This window comes from Haliotis asinina, chromosome 12 (genome assembly GCF_037392515.1).
Source record: "Haliotis asinina isolate JCU_RB_2024 chromosome 12, JCU_Hal_asi_v2, whole genome shotgun sequence".
NCBI lineage: Eukaryota > Metazoa > Mollusca > Gastropoda > Lepetellida > Haliotidae > Haliotis > Haliotis asinina.
The window spans coordinates 36,216,170-36,234,741 of record NC_090291.1 but is presented as its reverse complement, the minus strand read 5'-3'; the positions used below and the strand labels follow the sequence as shown (position 1 = coordinate 36,234,741).

Genomic DNA, 18,572 nt, shown 5'->3' with positions numbered 1-18,572 from the left:
AACTAACAAAACATGGGCAGTGGAGTGGACAATGCTAGTGGTCAGGGGTGACCAGCCCTTAGTGACAGACAGAACCCACACCTCTTTAGGTGTCCACTAAATGGCGACTTGAAGCCATAAAGACACAATCAGGAGTCCACCATCTTGTTGTGTCTGTGTCTGAAGTAGTCAATAACAATGAGTGTAGCAGAGACAGACCACCGCATGTTTGTTGTCACTTGCTCCTGACCAGCAGCTGACTACTTGGTGTTCTTAGAAACCGTTTGTTCTCAGCTGCCACTGCACAATGAACATTGTTTTGCACAGTGAAAATTCAATTTTCTTTAAATATGAATATTAGTAGCATACTATGAATAAAATGTGCTCGCACCACCACTACACCCCATCAAACAAAGAATGAAATTAATAATTTTTCACTGACAGTAAATAAATAAACCAATCTTTTATGAAAAATAAATAGTAAAAGCATTAACTGAAAGTAAATCAATACATCTGGCACAGTTAAATAAATAAATAAATAAATAAATAAGTAAATAAATAAATAAATAAATAAATAAATAAATAAATAAATAAATAAATAAATAAATAAATAAATAAATAAATAAATAAATAAATAAATAAATAAATAAATAAATAAACTAACAAATGAACAAGCGAACAAATGAACGAACGAATGGATCAAGAGACAGACAGACAAACAATTATACATTGTACACTGGCAATACAAGATATCTTGAAAGGAAAGCTGTTGGGACAAAACTTTTAACTATTTGGTATAGCCAGTAAATACATCAACCAAAGCAGAGACATGTTTCTACCCAAAATCCCTACCCAACTACCCATGAATTTTGAATGGGTTTTACCCTATCAAAGTCACTACTGGCTGTGAATGGGTTTGGTACATGAAATAATCTGTCAACATATGATGTCATGCAGATATTTGATTCCTAAGTGTCACCCTGTTTACTTTCAGGTCTTACAGGTTTACTGGCAGGTCTCTGCTATTCCCTGCCCACCCTTGTTCAAGTGCAGGGTGTGGCTGGCAGACACGTAGCAAGGGGCTGATCTGTTTCACCACTAGATCCCTGTAACAGAGGCATGTGAACAAATTTTCTGTCTATTGTCAACCCTACAACAATATATTCTATTTTTCATCACTGACTCAATGGTCTTTTTGATGCAAGAGACTTCTTCAGCTCATTTTGTCAGTAGTGTTGCAAAAAATACATAGATTATTCAAAGATGTATTTTTTAAATATCAGCTTCTTATTTGTTGAACACTTAACATAAGAATAAGAATTAATTAACTTCAAAACAATGTTTGACAAACAATGAAACATTTGTGTTCCTCTTTATCTCTGTTAAATCACGGGTGGTGGGTAGTGTAGTGGTTAAGGCGTTCGCTCGTCACGCCGAAGACCCGGGTTCGATTCCCCACATGGGTACAATGTGTGAAGCCCATTTTCTGGTGTCCCCCCGCCGTGATATTGCCAGAATATTGCTAAAAGTGGCGTAAAACTTAACTCACTCACTTTTAAATCCCTTCAAAAACCTAACATAGATTGTTTTCATTGGTAAGCTGATTCATTGTGTGAATCTTTTTAGTTTTGTTTATAGAACTGATCATATTCAACTTACTATTATATATCCCTAGCATTAATGACCTTACCATTATTCTGAGAACAATAATTCTACAAAGTTAATAAAATCCCCCCAAGTCCTCTTCTATGTCAGCTTTCCGTTTCCTTCAAGCGATCATTTAATGATGACAAACTACCTCACAACTAAATACCTCTTAAAATGTTCCCCTGCTTGGGACACTAGATATAATACAGTATTTCAAGGCGTCACATGTATGTGTATTTGTAGGCGTCGCATGTATGTAAGTACATGTCACTTTCTGAGGTAAAGAAGGGTTTGGGGGTTCACGTTTGATGCACAGCTGCCTGTGTCAGAACTGATCATGTTGGTGACATGGTTGATAGTGTGTCACCATGTTTTGATAACCTGCAGCTGGATGTACTCAAGCTATCAGTGACAAGGTTTCCTGGTTCTGAATGTATATGATGGGATTTCTGCTGCATTTCACAACACTCCATCATAATCTTTGGACTTCAATGCTTGTATACATCAGAAATAAATAGTTGTGAGGAATTCTCAGTTTGAGTTTTTGAGGGATGTTCAGTATCTTTCTAATTTACATATTACTGTAGAATATTGCACAATCACTTGCTAAAATTATGCATTTTGATAATGGTTGACAAATATTCAAGAGTTATCATTTCACAGCAATCCATGAGTGAAGATCCATGTTTGATGTTCTTATCAGGTTGTTGGGTTTACTGACTATGTTGATGCAGATCATTGAATAACAACTGTGCAGATCAAATGTTGCTAATCACTGGATTGTCTGGTCCAGACTCTTAGTATTACAGACTGACTGGAATATTGCTGAGACACTGCGATGCTAAAAAAAACCAAAAAACAAAACAAAACAAAACAAACACAGAAACCCATGTTATGAATACATTCCTTGCTGATGTGATCTGTTATGGAAAAAATGGCACATATCTATGATAGTGAAATATGATATCAGAAAGAAAATATTTTATTCTCACAAAGCATTACTTTATTTATAGTATTCATAAAAAACTCTGACACCCAAACCCTTGCCAAAGCTTTTTGTCATACTTAACTGAACAAATTCCTCCACATAAAGTCAAATCAGCCATGTAAATCTCACATTCCAGTCATAAATTGCTAATGCGCAACACACTAAATCGTGAATGTATTTAGATGAAAAAATATACCTCTCATCATATTTCTATTGTAAATAGAAACTCCAGCCCTCGTCTCCACTGTGTACAGTTTCTCATGGTAGAGACAGCGGATGTCTCAAGCTCACCCAGGCTTGACGATCGTCTCATGCTGAGCCACACAGAGGCGTCAGTACACCTTCACCTGGATCCACCAGAGAGCTCACTCACCTCGTTTAGACAGGTAAGCTGCAGTGGAGACGGCCAGGTTGGTGCACTCTTCTATGTGGCATTGTGGATCTGTCGAAATAGCTGGGAGTTTGTCTTCAAACACTGACAACAGTCTCTGCTTAGATGGTCTAGGCCAGTGGTTTCTGTGCCAAGTTGTCAGTCCTAGCTGAAGTTTTTGTGTTGAGGAAAGGTGTGCTCCTATTTCTGTCGGAGTGTGTATGTAGCCCAGATTGTCTGTGCTGGCTGCACACTGTAGAGCTGACGGGAGTTGTTAGGAAGCATTTAGATCAAGAAGGGACACGGACAGGGGATTACTGCTGTGGATGATTATATTACTGATGTCGCAGGTGAGTGATTGGAATGTTGGATGAGGACTGTAATAGAGAGACACATATATGTTGTTACCTCTGTTAAACTCCAAACATACATACCTGTCATGCTAGCTCATACCATTCATTTTAATGGTGTAGAGTTTATCATTGTGTGCTTACTTGAAGGTTAAGTTCATTATAGTGATCTTATTGTGACCAGAATAGTTATCACTTGTGATGTAGTTAGGGGATTATTTTATCATTATCCTGGTGTGGAATTTACAACAGAATCTAATTGCCCATTTGTTCAGTACCTTTCACCTAATTTAGGTATTCCGTCATTGTCCATCTTATTGAGTTCATTCTCCTAGACAAAATAGTCAAATTGGTACAACTGTATTACAGTCATAAATAACTGCACCCATACAGCCTTACATCCCTACACCCCTTCAGCTCTTCACCCTAACATCACTACAGCCTTACACCTCTTCAACTCTACACCCTTATACCACTACACATTTACACCACTTCAACCCTACACCCTTACACCCTTGCAAGCCCTATCCCTACACAAGTATCACATCATGACTCCACAAGGCTTGTTATACATAATAAAACCAACACTGATCCATGAGTGTATTCTAGATCTGTGAATGTCATCCTTTATATAGCAATTATTGTATGTTTGTTTTGATTGGAAACAATGTCTTTTAGATATTATCAGGAACAATTTCTCCTTGTACAAGCTAATGATACTAGTATGACAGCGGATTATGAACACAAGCACAGTTTGTGGAGGAATGAAGTTTGGGTCACTGGTGTCTGGAACGATCTCATGACTGTGTAGGTTTTAGTAATTGGTCTTCCTGACTTCCCAAGGTGGTTGGTTAGGCATTAGGGTGGAAGTTAGTCGAGTCTGACAGCCTAGGGTAGAGGTAGGTGTCAGACACCTGGGCGGTGGCGGTGAGTGGGGTGGGGGTGTCAGGTGTCAGACAGGTGGAGCTTTAGTAGTCACATTCAGTGTGGGAAAGGGGTCCAACTATCAGATAGTGATAGGTGTCTGACAGACAGTACACTCTTACAATGCGCTCTTATTACCAAATTGGAGTAACCATGCATTGCTTTCCTGTTTGATTACCTCAAACTTAGTTAATTTTGTGAAGTTCAGCCTATGTGCTGATTGTGATTGTCCTGCTGTCAATAGGTATGTATGACTGGGGTATAATAACTACTTTCGTTATCTTGTTGTGTGGAAACAGTATTTATTTAAATTAAATTGACTAAATGGAGCTGAACTGACCTCCGCTGAACTCAACATAACAGGATACAGGCGCTGAGTCCTGAAAACCCTGTGGGATGCAAACATTGGATACTAAATCCCCATGGGATACAGAAACTGGGTGTTGAAATCCCCATGGGATACAGAAACTGGGTGTTGAAATCCCCAGGGGATACAGAAACTGGGTGTTGAAATCCCCAGGGGGTACAGAAACTGGGTGTTGAAATCCCCCTGAAATACAGACACTCGGTTTTGAAATCTGCATGGGATACAGACACTGGGTACTGAAATCCCCATGGGATACAGACATTGGATACTGCAACCCCCACAGGATACAGACATTGGATATTGAAATCCCCATGGGATACAGACACTTGGTACAGACACCCCCATGGGATACAGACAGTGGTTACTGTAATCCTCATGGGATACAGACACTTGGTACTGAAACCACCATGGGATACAGACAGTGGTTACAGTAATCCCCATGGGATACAGACAGTGGGTACTGAAATCCCACAGGAAGGTGGACATCTCCCAGAGACAACTGGAGCATGCATAGAGCTCAGACACTACTGGGAAAGAAAGGATCCTGTACTCAGACCTGTTTATCTTTCAACATGGTGACAACAAAAACTATATATAACCTCCCTACATTATGCCAGAAAGGACAAACACCAACTCTTGCTTGGTGTTTTATTTCCCTGCCATCATGAAGATTTATGTGTTTTTTTACCATGAAATTAGAGCCAGTTCTGTTTTATGAGCGACACGTACCTGCAAACATGATGTACCAGATAGAGACTTTCATGAAGGGATAGGGCCAAGTTTTCCCCTGTTTACGACACAGGATATCATTCACCTGTTGAACCAGTGTGTGTAGATGTCATATATATGTAAGTAAATATCCCCACTAAGATGTAAACAATGCATACAGGTTATATTGCATACAAGTTGGAGTCTGAGCTCCCACCCACAGTGTTTTATGAACTTTGATGCATATTGACTTCTATACTGACTTGAACCTCTTCAGAATCCACCAAGGAAGGATGAATCATGTAACCTTAATGTTAGAATAATATTGTTTAAATTTCATCACTGCTCTTAACTGTTTGGTCTAATTTGTACATAATTTTTCTATGAATTCTATGTGAAGAATGTTTTTTTCAGTATTGTACTTATAGTCATGGCAGGATATGCTTATTTATAATCAGGTTTACCATACAAGCAGTGAACAAATCATCAAACTAAACTCATATACACCTAGACAGAACAAAAATCACCAAAATAGGAAAAGAAACTTCCAAAACTGCAACAATATCCTCTAAAACTGAAACAGATGCTCTGTAACAGAAAACTAAGCGTTTGAAATTTAAACAAAACCCGCATGTAAATCAACTACAACAGCGCTCGAAAACTGAGGTCACCAAGCGTACAAAATGGCAGTCATAGCATCCAAAAAGGCAGTCATAGTATGACCAAACGCCATAAATATTATCAAAGATGGTGGCAAGGGTAGATGAACAGGCTTTGGTCAATAATGTTTTTTGGCACCATCAATCTGGTCTTGAAAATTTTATATCAGGATGGTAGCACATCAACCCCCTGTTGTATTAAGCTTCAAACCTATGTTCATACTTCCCAGTATCAGGCTTATGATTCTGGACAACGTCGTCCTTTGTTCAACTGGTGGGACAGGTGGGTAATGAGTTTCAATACCCAGATACCCAGATGCACCCATTATGACCAATAGATTAAATAATGTAGTATGTGATGCTTTCATGATTTAAAGGTCGTAATGTCTGTGAAGATTTAGACATAAATACAGTCACCTCTTTTGTAGATAATACATGGTTAAGATATTAAAAAACTTGATATCTTAGACTCCAGGGTGAAGAATATATTGCCATTGTAAATTTGATGTCAGGAATTAACATGACGAGTATCTTGGTAGGGTAGGACAACAGAAGGTTGGGTACACAGGTAGAACATTTGGACCTGTCCCAGCCAAGACTGTACCTTCCACTATATACAAGTATTAGATGAGAATGTTGAGGGGTTTTGCCCTCCTGTTTTGTGGAATTCACTTCAGTCAATATTGTCAGTAATAACCAAGATGTGACAGCCTGTCAATAACAGAGTTTGGACCTGCCAGCCAGAGACTAATAGCATGAGCAATGGTGGAGAACAGGCTAGAACTAGCTGTCTTTTGAGTAATATATGATGGAAGTCGTCCTTAGAAAATGAAAAATTTAATGGTGACGACCTTGCCTTTGAAATATCTCACTTGCATCCCAAGTACACGGCCGTCAGACTCCCCATTGTTCTTGGTGCCCTTGGTTTGGTACCTCCTGATCTCTTGGCACAGATCAGGAGTGTGTGCGCATTCTCTATCGGACAGCCGTTCTGACACTCTGGGTAATGCAGAAGCCTATCGGGGAACCTTCATATCCTCTGGAAAGTTCTTGGTAGGTTCGACAAGGCACCGCTTCTTGACAGAAGTCTCATTTGCTGTCTGGGTTACGTGTAGAGGGGGCAAGAACCTGAGTTGATGATGAGCTTTCCCAGCCTGACTGTGCCAGGATCACCCACACATAATAGTAATGCAAATTTTTGCTCCTGAGATCAAACGCAATGCTGTTCTCTGGTGTTCCATTACAATTTGTGTTTCTATGACATCATGTCAAAACTTCATAAGTTTGATGGGAAAATAATCTCATTCATATTACGGTAATGAAACATATATGTGTTGACCGGGTGAAAGTACTGCACTAAAATATGTAACACATGATAGTAATCTATGGTTTGGAGGTAAGTAATTTGGTTGGTAATCAATTACTCAAGTCTGTATAAAGCCTTGCTTATTACCCCAGGTTTCAGATTTCGGAGATATTATCAACACTTCTATCACGGAAGTCATCACCTCGATATTATCTGAGACCTGCTAGAGGTATGAAATGATTAATGTCTTAAGCTTCCAGATCTTAACACAGCGTGAAACAGCCATTATTGTTAGTGGGCTGGGGTATTCAACATATCTTCTAACTGTACACATATATTAGCCAACTTTGTTTAGGTATCGGTGGATCGGGACGGAGTCAAGTTGTTTACTGCTGAAATCATTGTCCAGTTCTGTAATACCCATGTAGGTGTATTGTAGAGCAAATCACTCGTTCTACGTGTCAATGAATAGGCCAGGCAACAGTTCTGGGTTCATATGAAACATGTGAAAGCTGCTTTCATAATGTCCTATGCTATATATAGCATTGGACAGTCACCCTGTGTGTTTGATGAAACTTGTCTACATGGATGGCACACCTGTCTGTATACAAACATGGATGAGATATTAGTGACACAGTTCTAGGGACGGTGTACACTCTATATGTTGATATCTAAATATGTTATGAAGGTATCTGTGAGCAAACTGGACTATAATTTTTATCACTGAATTCAGGATAGTAGTAAGCACAAGACAAAGTATTTCATAAAATTAAATATGGACATTGATGCATATGACATTGATGAACCCCACACCTGTCTTTGATAGTGCCTGATAATGTAACCATGAAGAAACTACATGTTGTTTGATAGGCATGTCACAGTTTTGGACCTAATTTTTGCCATTTTTTTCCACGTAGATTGTTAAGTGGCACCCAGTACAGGTATAACATTGACCACATGAAACAGTATATGTGTGGATCCCAGTATATTGTTATATTATTTCAGTGCCATCAATTGGAACACACCTGCAGAAAATCTGCAGAAGTCAAGTTATCAGTGTAAGTTATTCATGGATCCAGAGAGAATTACGGAATTCCACTGATGAGGTATGCTATAATAATAATTTAATAGTATACATACTGCACCATGATTAATTTGTTTGATGGTATTCTTTCAACAAGATAACACCATTACTCAACATAAATTGCAAAACCAAAAATCTACCTCTCGTTTCCCTTAAAACGATATTCCTGCTTTGTTTTGAAAAACTGAAAATCAAATCTTTGAAGAGCATTTAGTAACTGTTCATATTTAGACTCTGATACTCAATGGTCTCCAGAACCTCCTCCTTTGACCTACACTGCCCCCATGTGATAGACAGAGTACCCTCAGCAACAATAGAGCTCTATCATCAACAGCAACCTGTAATTACAGTCATTGTGCTCTTCTACGTCTCCTCATCCAACAGGTAACCCCATGGTGGGCGTGTGTGTGGACATGCTGTAGTGTTTAGTGCGTGGGCCATTTGTGATGTTAAGATGTGTTCTTCATGATTCACACAAGTCTACTAACTGACTGCTTAATTTAGCTTGTCATCATTTGGCAATAACAGCTGATATAAGCCAACTAAGGTTTGTTTTCTTTTGTGCTAAGACTATGTTTAGCACTGATTTGTTGTGGAAATTGTTTCTCTCACTGGTGGCTCTTGTTTTTCCCGTTTCCTAACATGGTCCTAATTAGGGATTGTATGACCACTTAAAATGAGTTTTAGCAAAATCCAATTTGATTTTCTACCTTTAGGCCAGACCAATTATATTTCATGTTTTACAGATCCACCTGTTTTCAAGTATAAGATAAACAATAAAAATTAGTTTTCCCAACATGTCATAATTGGAACTACATTTTCTTTGTAAAGTAATAATTCTAGTACGTTTTTGTTTGAACTCCATAAAGTTCTCTACACTGTTACGTCACAGGACCCTCATATTGTCAGCAAGGACTCATAAAACTAATAATTTGGGGTCCCAGTGACTCCCATGTTTGTAAGTCGAGGTAAAAGTCCATAGATGTCATATAGGTGTGACAGTGAATAGTACATTGCTTAAAATACCATTGAAACAGTATTGATACAGTGATGATAACACACAGTCACAAACTGAAAAGCAGTCAGTTGAAACAATTCCATAAATTCTTGAAATATTTATTATATTGATCAGAGTCTTTCTTATATGATATGAAGGTACTGTAGATATTATTCAATTCGTTTATCTAACTTAACCTCTTCACTATACAACTTGTCACTCTTAGTTTCATCTGGACATGCTGTTTCCTCTCATTGTACACATCGCCATGACAACATTGCTTTCACAAGAGGCATTGAACATTCTGCTGACAAAGCATCCTCTGTGAATCAGTGTCTCATTTCAAATTATATTTTCCTCAAGAGGTAAAATGTGTCATCACTTTGCCTTGGATTTACAACAGGGGCATTTGTGGCCAAACTGTGATAATTTGAGGTGAAGTTGATAAATACTCCGCTTCCCTTTTCACAATTGTCAGAACCTAAACTGAACCAGTTCTTTTGAGACAGATTCTTTTTAGAGGCTATTTGTATTGAATGCGACAAAAGCTTTCTACCCAGCACGGCAGACCCTTTGACATCCAGATGCCCTAGTCGTCTATTCAGGAGACCAATCATCACGGTCCTGTATCGGGATGATATTACTGCCTCTGTGTAAAACCTTTAACACTTGTATTTAGTAACAGCAAATAGTTCACGAACTTTTTTGGGTTTACTTTTGAACTGAACCCGAATGACCCAACTGTGTGTTTTGCTGTATTTAGTTTCATATTTGACAAACGAAAAATGGATAGAGTTTTGTGGATGCCATGTCCATCTCAGCATGAAATTGATTCAGATTGTGTACGTTTTTCTAAGGAGTCTTACGGGTGGTATGCTTTCGTTAACACACTGTACCCTTGATAGGCAGGGATGGTGTTTCAAGGATACAGCTTATGTCAGGTCACCGTGAAATTGAACCAGATTGTCTGAATTTTTGTGAAGTGAGTTACTGGTGGTGATGTTTTGATCTTTTCTCTTCACAGTGCATCTCCAATGACCCTGCGATGGAGCTTTGATGATCTTATGACTCAGCTATTCAACTTGTCATGCGTGAATTGTCGGAGACTCTGAAATAATACAGTGCATAACAAACCAAGGTATGTCACTGTAGGTCTTTGTCGTAATAAGATTTCATATCTGCCTTTTGCTCAAAATGATCTCCTCTTCGACAGTTGGCATGTAAGACATCTTGTTGAAGTGAGGTATGTTTACACACAGAGATAATCTTATAATCAACACAGCTCATTGCTGGCTTTAAAGATGAGGGATTGTTTTCTTCAGATTATTGTTTAAAATATTTCAAGAGTATTGTTTACATTTTTCCTGAAATAGAATTGTGATAGAAAAGTTAATGACCTGACACATTTGTTAAAGTGTTTTTTGTTTAAGAAAGTATTATTTTCAGAGGTGAAAAAGGACAAGAATGTTGGTCAAGTAGAAATGTATTTTTCCCACAAATACATAATCACAGATTTTCAGATAATTTTTCATTATAAGTTTCACTGCTATTTGTATATTTTATTCCAAATGTTACCTGTGTCCATGGACACTTGAGACTTAGTATTCGCTGGCATTGATGTTAAAATTTTCCTATTTCGTAATAATTTAGAAACACACATAGAAGTACGAGCAGGAAAATGGCAATAATTCATAAAAATAATCACAAACAACACGTGACTGCATACATCTTTTTCTGTAATTATATTGTTTATAAGCAAAGTTACCCTTTTTGACCTTCTGGAAAGACAAATTGTACGAAACCAACTATAGATTCTAGCCTTGAATTCTTAGGAAATCTATTAAATATCATAGAGCAGTTTCAATGAGATTGAAGCAAGACATGCATAGGACAAACGTGAGTTGTCAATCCCGAATGTGTACGTGCTTATTATATCCTATACATACACACTGAGTCAGTGGGCCACCCGTCAGGAGGGTGGGAGGACTTGCTTTCATTGATGCACGTCTTCATCAGATGATTCAGGCAGGGCTTGGGATTGCATGTTCTCTGTTCCTTATAATTCACACCCACTGAGGTAGGTGGGTAGTACTGTATATTAGAAATTGATTTATTGTGGATGGTACCTCTCATGGCAAAATCATTTATATTGACAAATTTCCTTATTAACAAATCATGGTTCTTTGGTGTCATCTTGTATGCTCAATAACTACTGGCTAGTAATTACACTGTCAGCTCCAAAAGACTGTATACCCTTGGGGTATATGTCTCTTCCATAAAATAATTGTAATTCTCTTTGTACTTCCACCATGAATCTTCATGATTGCCAGAATTCTGGCTCTTAGTTGAAACATCACCAAACAAGAAGACCTTTGAGGATCAGGGTTAGAACTGATCTTCAGCAATCCATGCTTGTCTTAAGTGGTGGTAAGACTTGCTGACTTGGTTGACACATGTCATTGTGCCCTAATTTTGTAGATTGATGCTCATGCTGTTGATCACTGGATTGTCTTGTCCAGATTTGATCATTTACAGACCACCACCATATAGCTGGAATATTGCTGAGTGTGGCGTAAACTGAACACACACCAAGCAAGAAGAGGGGAGATATGTACCCCATTCCATCTTTAATTCGACTCCATCCCATCCTATCCCATCCCCAGTTCCATTAAAGACCTTAATACTATGTTTCTTCTAAATATACTGATAAGCAAAAACTCCACACAACTTGTCCTCCACTCAAAAACTTGCCCCTGCCAAAACAGTTGCGTTTCTTTTGCTGTTCAGTATATATGTTAGTTTCAGAGTTATGATCATCTTTATTAAAGCTAAGATCATTGGTGGGAATGGGGTCCAGAGATCTCGCTATCTTCAAAGGAGATTTCATCAAGTATCATCCTGTCAGATCCGCTATGACAAATGACAGCCTTATCTTAAGCCTAGATTGACCGCTTGAATCCAGGATTTAATTCATACTGATTTATACACTGTAACTCTGTATACTTTCTCTATCATGTTCTCTCAATGTGTATTCATTATTTATGGTATGTTAAGTATGCTTTGGTTCACAAGAAGAGAATGGTTTAGGTGATGTTTCTTAGTGTTTGTTTGAAGCAGAGTTGAGATTTAGGTCACTCGAACATCCTTTGTATCTACTTATAATCTTATAGTATATTTCTGGACAAAATGTGGGTATCATTATTTTAAAATTAGACAGGAAAAGTTTTCTATCATGATGATTGATTTTAAATATCTTTTACACATAATTCTTTATTATGACCGAATTAATGAAGTTTCAGTTGCAAAACAGTGTGGCAGGGAAAGCTTAATGTCGTTACTGATTTTAAGTGATCCAGTAAAGTTGACTTACTGTGCCAAAATAAGGCAGTGTTTTCTTGATGGGCTGATTTGCTTAATAATAGAGGTGACTACTGAGGCTGAAACAGCTAATGCAGCAGCGATAGTCTATTGCGACCAACTATTGCAGTAGTAATTTATTTTTCTCCATGAATTGTCTCACTTGAAGTCATTTTCCAAATGAATGTACTATTCGAAATAATTTTAGTCTCTTTTGATATTTGACAAGAAAGTTGAAACCCAGACCTAGTAAACAGTCAAAACAAAACCTCAATGAATCTGCAAGTTTACACCCAAGCAGTAAATAGTAAATAACATAGACATTATGTGCTGTGCTTTTATCGACGGAAGTAAAAAATAAACTAACTACAGTCACACATATCAATGAGGCAATAGTTTCTACCATCGATTAACTGCAATCTGTTGAAAGTTTGATGCATCATTAATTACATCCCTAAATAATATGATTCAGAAAAAAGACGATAACGGGTTGTCTGGTAGTAGGTCAAGCAACTGAAACATCCTCATCAGATATGTGACTTCAAGATGAAACTACGTCTTTAACAATCACATTTAATGCTTGTCCTGCATCATGTAAACAAAGGGCAAAACCATTTGGAATTTAGAGAATGTTTCCAAAACACAAAGACTCAAACTTCTTGTTTTCATTTTTGTTGACCCCCATCGTATTGCCTGTTCGTGTAGAAAGTGCTCGTCTTTATTTTTGTGATTATACATATTTGTGTGGCGTGTTTGAGAGGTATGGAGAGATGTCAGCTGGGGTTTCAAGTAAATATTGGTCTGTTCTGAGTAAATTTCATCCTCAGTGTCCCTCTGGGCTAATGGAAGGTTAGGGATGGACGGTCCAACAACTCTTTTGTGACTGATACTTCCTAGAAAATTGTAAACAGGTTGGCAAGGATATCTCTTATCTTTGATATGTGTACTGGGTAGAAGGGGAATGGTAGCAGTGTATTATTGTTGGAATGTTGGAACAGTGAGCTGAGCTGACATGTGTTAAGGTAAGGAAAGCCATTGGAATATGGGTATTGGAATTTGAATGAGAGAGAGTGTCAGCTATGTGGGACTGTTAAAGCAACATTTTGAAATGGAATCATATGGTTATTACAATGCATACCGGCAATAAAATTTCCAAGTCCAGGTGCTCGGATTTGAACAACAGACCTTCTGATCTGAAATCGGATGCTTGTCCACATGACCAAAAAAAAAAATTGAGCAGCAAGTTGTCAAGATGGGTGAATTCTCTTATTTTGAACTATTATCTGAATGTTAGTATTAAACAGTTAGATTATTCCACCCTACCCTTGACAGGCTTTCACACTGACTTAATGTACAATATGTTCTTTTTATTCAGAAATTGTTGCATGTGGAAAAGATTAGTTTGAGACAAAAGTCAATTTTTTGTGACTGAAGAATGACAGCATGATAAAAATAACATAAGGAAAAACATGTTAATGCAAAGATATGATAATATGCCACAATGAGGTTATAATTCATCATAAGTGTACAATGATCACTTGTTCTTTGTATCATAAATGTAGTCTGCTACAGTTTTCATCACAGAATGACACAAACAGACTATTTCAGACCTCACAAAGGCAACATGTCAATCTTTATACGCTGATCTTCTCCAACATATCTCTGTGGGACACAAGTTGTTGGATCATAAATGAGTACAATGTGGAAAACACTTTATCTTCAGGCACTGATCCACAACTTACATTAAAAGCATGGGATGAAAGTAAAGCTCCTTGCACAACATCTGTATTCATAAATCAGTCTCACAATTCATTGCATATGGAAATCTATAGAGACTGCATGTTAACAGCTAACATTCACATACACTTTTTAGCTTGGCATATCATATGGTTGTTAAGAAATATTTAAGAGGCCTATATTTTTACACATATTTCATGAAATACTTTCAATGAAGGACATAGTAAGGTGAGTGTATAATGTCAACATGGATTTGTTCATGCGTTCAAACATATGAATATTTCTTGTCAAATATTTGATCTGGTGTCTTCTTTTCAACATCTGAATGTTTCATTGCCTACCTTGATAGACATATTTACCTAACACTTCACACAGCCAGAGTTAATACAGTAGGTTAAATAGCTCTGTGGATGTCACTTGGGGTATTTGTACTTAGCTGTAAGCATTTTGCAGTAATTTCTATTGGTTCAGTCAAATTGGGACCACTGTTTGCCAAATAATCCAAATAATCCCTCTTATTTTATAAACTTATGGAATACTCATGGCAAACTATATGTCTGCCAAGGAACAAACACGCACACGCACACGCACACGCACACGCATGCAGACACACACGCACACGCACACGCACACGCACACGCACGCACAGACAGACATGTAGGATCAAATGTGAACCCTTTCACATACAGAATTATTACTTGCTGCAATGGTGTCATGAAACATTGCAAGTGAATGACAAGACGTTATACTAAATTCCTTCTTTTTTTACAGTTTCTTCTCTGTTTCTACACTTCTGATTGCAATTTCAGTGTAGATTGTAAATTCTCAAAATGTTAAAATGTGTGCATTCTACATACTGATAGTTATGATGATAAAATAATTTAATGTGTGTACTTCCTTGGTTATTGTCTCAGTAAAGAGACAAGAGGAAAATGAAATGAATTAAATGAAACAAACAGATATAGAATTCAAAATATCAATACCGGGGTGTAACAGCTGCCCTTTTGTTAAATTTAAGCTTGGTCCAACTGTACAGCAAGAACATTGGTCTGGCCAGTGAACAAGAAAGGTGTATTGAGAAAAGGACTATATGACATGTAAATACACAATGCCATTTAGAAAGCAGTGGTACTTTCTGGTTGAGTTTCATCCAGGATTTGAACCACTGTTCCAATTTCCACCTGTCAGAGAGGTTCAGTAGAATCTGTACTTTACTGAGAACATGTAATCCCAAATATGACAATTGTTTTGTTTTCTTTACTTTTCTTGTCTCTACATTGATATACCAGTCCTAAATTAAAGGATCACACACAATTAGAAACTGAATACATGCACTTCCTTTGAAATAAGGAGTGGTGGGGTAGTCTAGTGGCTGCAGCATTTGCTTGTCACACTGAAGAGCCAGGTTCAATTCCAAACGGGGACAATGTGTCAAGCCCATTTCTGATGTTCCCCACTATGATATTGCTGGCATATTGCTAAAAGGAGCATAAAACTCACTCACTCACTCTGAAATAATGCCTTGTTTTGATATTCCACATCAATCTGACAAACACACACTCGTTGATGTTAACCCTTCCTTGAAAACAATAATATTTATGTATGTTGTATTCAATACGAAGTGTATCATAATGCCTGGGGGTATTGTAAAGAGCAGGTGAGTGAGCTTGGACTAATGCAGCTTTAAATAGTACTTAAGGTTGATCTGGCAGAAAAGCTTGAAGTAATAGAGGGCTCAGCCAGGTTATGAACAAGAAGCCCTTCTCTCCAAGCTGTAGGCACCACCACCTTCATATAGGCAATCCTTGAAACAATCAGGGAGATTTGGGGATATGAACCTGTGATGACAGGTTTGCTTGAGGATCTCAACTCTGCCAAGTGTACTCATATTATGGTGCTTTAGACAATGGGGCAAATTATGCTCCCAGCATGAGTGAGTGAGTGAGTGAGTGAGTGAGTGAGTGAGTGAGTTGTATGCCTCTTTTAGCAATATGCCAGCAATATCATGTTGGGGGACACCAATAATGGGATTTACACTGTACCCATATGGAGATTTGAACCCTGGTCTTCAGTATGACAAGTGATCACTTTAATGTCTAGGCTACCCTACCGGGTGAGAAAGTGATGTTTAAATAATGAGATACCATCTAGGTTGTGTTGGTTTTTGCTTGTTTGCCAGATGTGTTAAGGCATACTGTTTAAAGGTTGGCGAGTGTCAGTCAGTCACTCAGTCATCCATCCATCCATCATCCATCCACATATTTATTCATTTATTCATTCATTGTGTTGCTTTAACCTATTTTGAATGCAGGATGATTTTTATGATGATGCAGTACTTATATTCACCTTAAGTATTTTGGTAAGGTATTGACATAGTTTTATGCAGGTGAAAGCCTCGACTGCTGAGTAGATTTTAATCATTTCCAGATGATTGATTGGATTACCATGGTATTTGAGATCATCAGTGACACCTGCCGGGCTTTGATCATGTCAGGTGTGGTAGTTAGGCGGGGCACATCAAACTCTACAAACACAGGTGTATCACAGACATCCTGCAATAAATTAAACATTATTGCTATCACTTATAATAACCATCACAAGTTTTATTTCCATGTCCTTATTACACGTACGGTTGATTCATGCATTTCATATGTGGTCCTTTTGCCTCCAAATCAAGATTGTAGAATATTAAATTCACCATATGTGTCTATTGTATAATGAATCATCACCATTTTATCCATCTTGAAATATAGTACCAGCCCGAACTGTATAATCAGTGCAACATATAAGGACTATAGAGAAAGTGTAGCCTTCAGAGAGTGAGAAACCTGTTTCATTGTAACATGTTTGCAGTTTACAGTTGTGATGTATGTGTTTCTGTTTCTGTTATGTAATTCTGGAGAGATTGCATGTGGTTTTATGCCACTTGTAGTAACATTATCATGTGTTCAGCAATCAACCTAACCGAAATACTACAAGTGTGACAAAGATCAACACTGTATGAATATCTGTTCATCCAACTGACCCATATTACATTCGACAATGGTGATTTATTTGCAGTTAAGACCGGCACGGTCAGTTATCTTTGGGGCAAACAACTTGTCAATACTCCCTGAAATAGAAAACCTGAGCCATCACATTATGCAAAAACCATCTCTGATGTCCTTTACTGTATGGTGAAAGCATGACCTAGTCTGGCCTAGTATAATGTTATGTCTGTTTCAAAAGGGATATCTCTATAGACTGTTGGTTTCATCAGGAATACATTGATGGGGTACAATGGGTAGATTGTATGTGGTGGGTGAACAGGTAGACTTAATGGGGTGTATGAACTCCTGAATAAATCATGAACCCCAAGGAACTTCACGGGCTATGAAATGTTCACAAAATGTATATTTTCCAGTATAACACCACTTTGAGCAGAACTCCAGTTATATCCTGCCTTGTTGCCGTTGAGAGATTTTCCAGTTATATACTACCATGGTACCTTGAGAGGTATTCCAGTTATATCCTGCCATGGTAACTTTATTCTAGTTAGGTCCTGCCATGGTACCTTGAGAGGTATTCCAGTTACATCCTGCCATAGTATCTTCAAGAGAAATTCCAGTTACATCCTGCCTTGTTACCCTAAGAGGTATTCTAGTTATATACTACCATGGTACTTTGTGTGGTTATCCAGTTATATCCTGCCATGATACCTTTATTCCAGTTATATCCTGCCATGGGACCTTGGGAGGTATTCCAGTTATGTTCTGCCATGATAAGTTTATTCCAGTTATATCCTGCCATGGTACCTTGAGAGGTATTCCAGTTATATCCTCCCTTGGTACCTTGGGAAGTATTCAAGTTATAAGTGAACCCCAAGTATCAGCTGAAATAAGTTTTTTCTGGTAAAATGTTTTTAACAACAAACAGAACTTTTTATTTTACATAATTGGGAGAGAATGTGTGAAAGTTTATATTTTTAAAAAAATACAGATGGAGAGTAACTTTAACATTTTTGTTTTGTTTCACCTGACACAGCAGGTGAGATTTTGCAATCAAACTTTGTTTATAAGCATGTCCTTGTTGAGGAAGAAGGTGATGTTTGTCTCCATCT

The 18,572-nt window shown here is 37.8% G+C and overlaps 1 protein-coding gene across 2 annotated transcripts in view; it reads left to right on the top strand.

Annotated features, from left to right (window-relative positions):
• Nucleotides 1-2,984: 2,984 nt before the first annotated feature.
• LOC137258329 (PH domain leucine-rich repeat-containing protein phosphatase 2-like) overlaps nt 2,985-18,572 on the top strand; it is a 46,934-nt gene continuing 31,346 nt past the window's right edge. The window contains exons 1-3 of one of the 2 annotated variants that reach the window (XM_067795963.1): nt 8,304-8,404; nt 8,638-8,766; nt 10,404-10,517. The gene's annotated coding sequence lies outside the window, so the exon portion shown is untranslated. Of the gene's footprint in view, nt 3,335-8,303; nt 8,405-8,637; nt 8,767-10,403; nt 10,518-18,572 lie in introns of those variants that run through there. The other variant, XM_067795965.1, reaches the window with a different exon arrangement.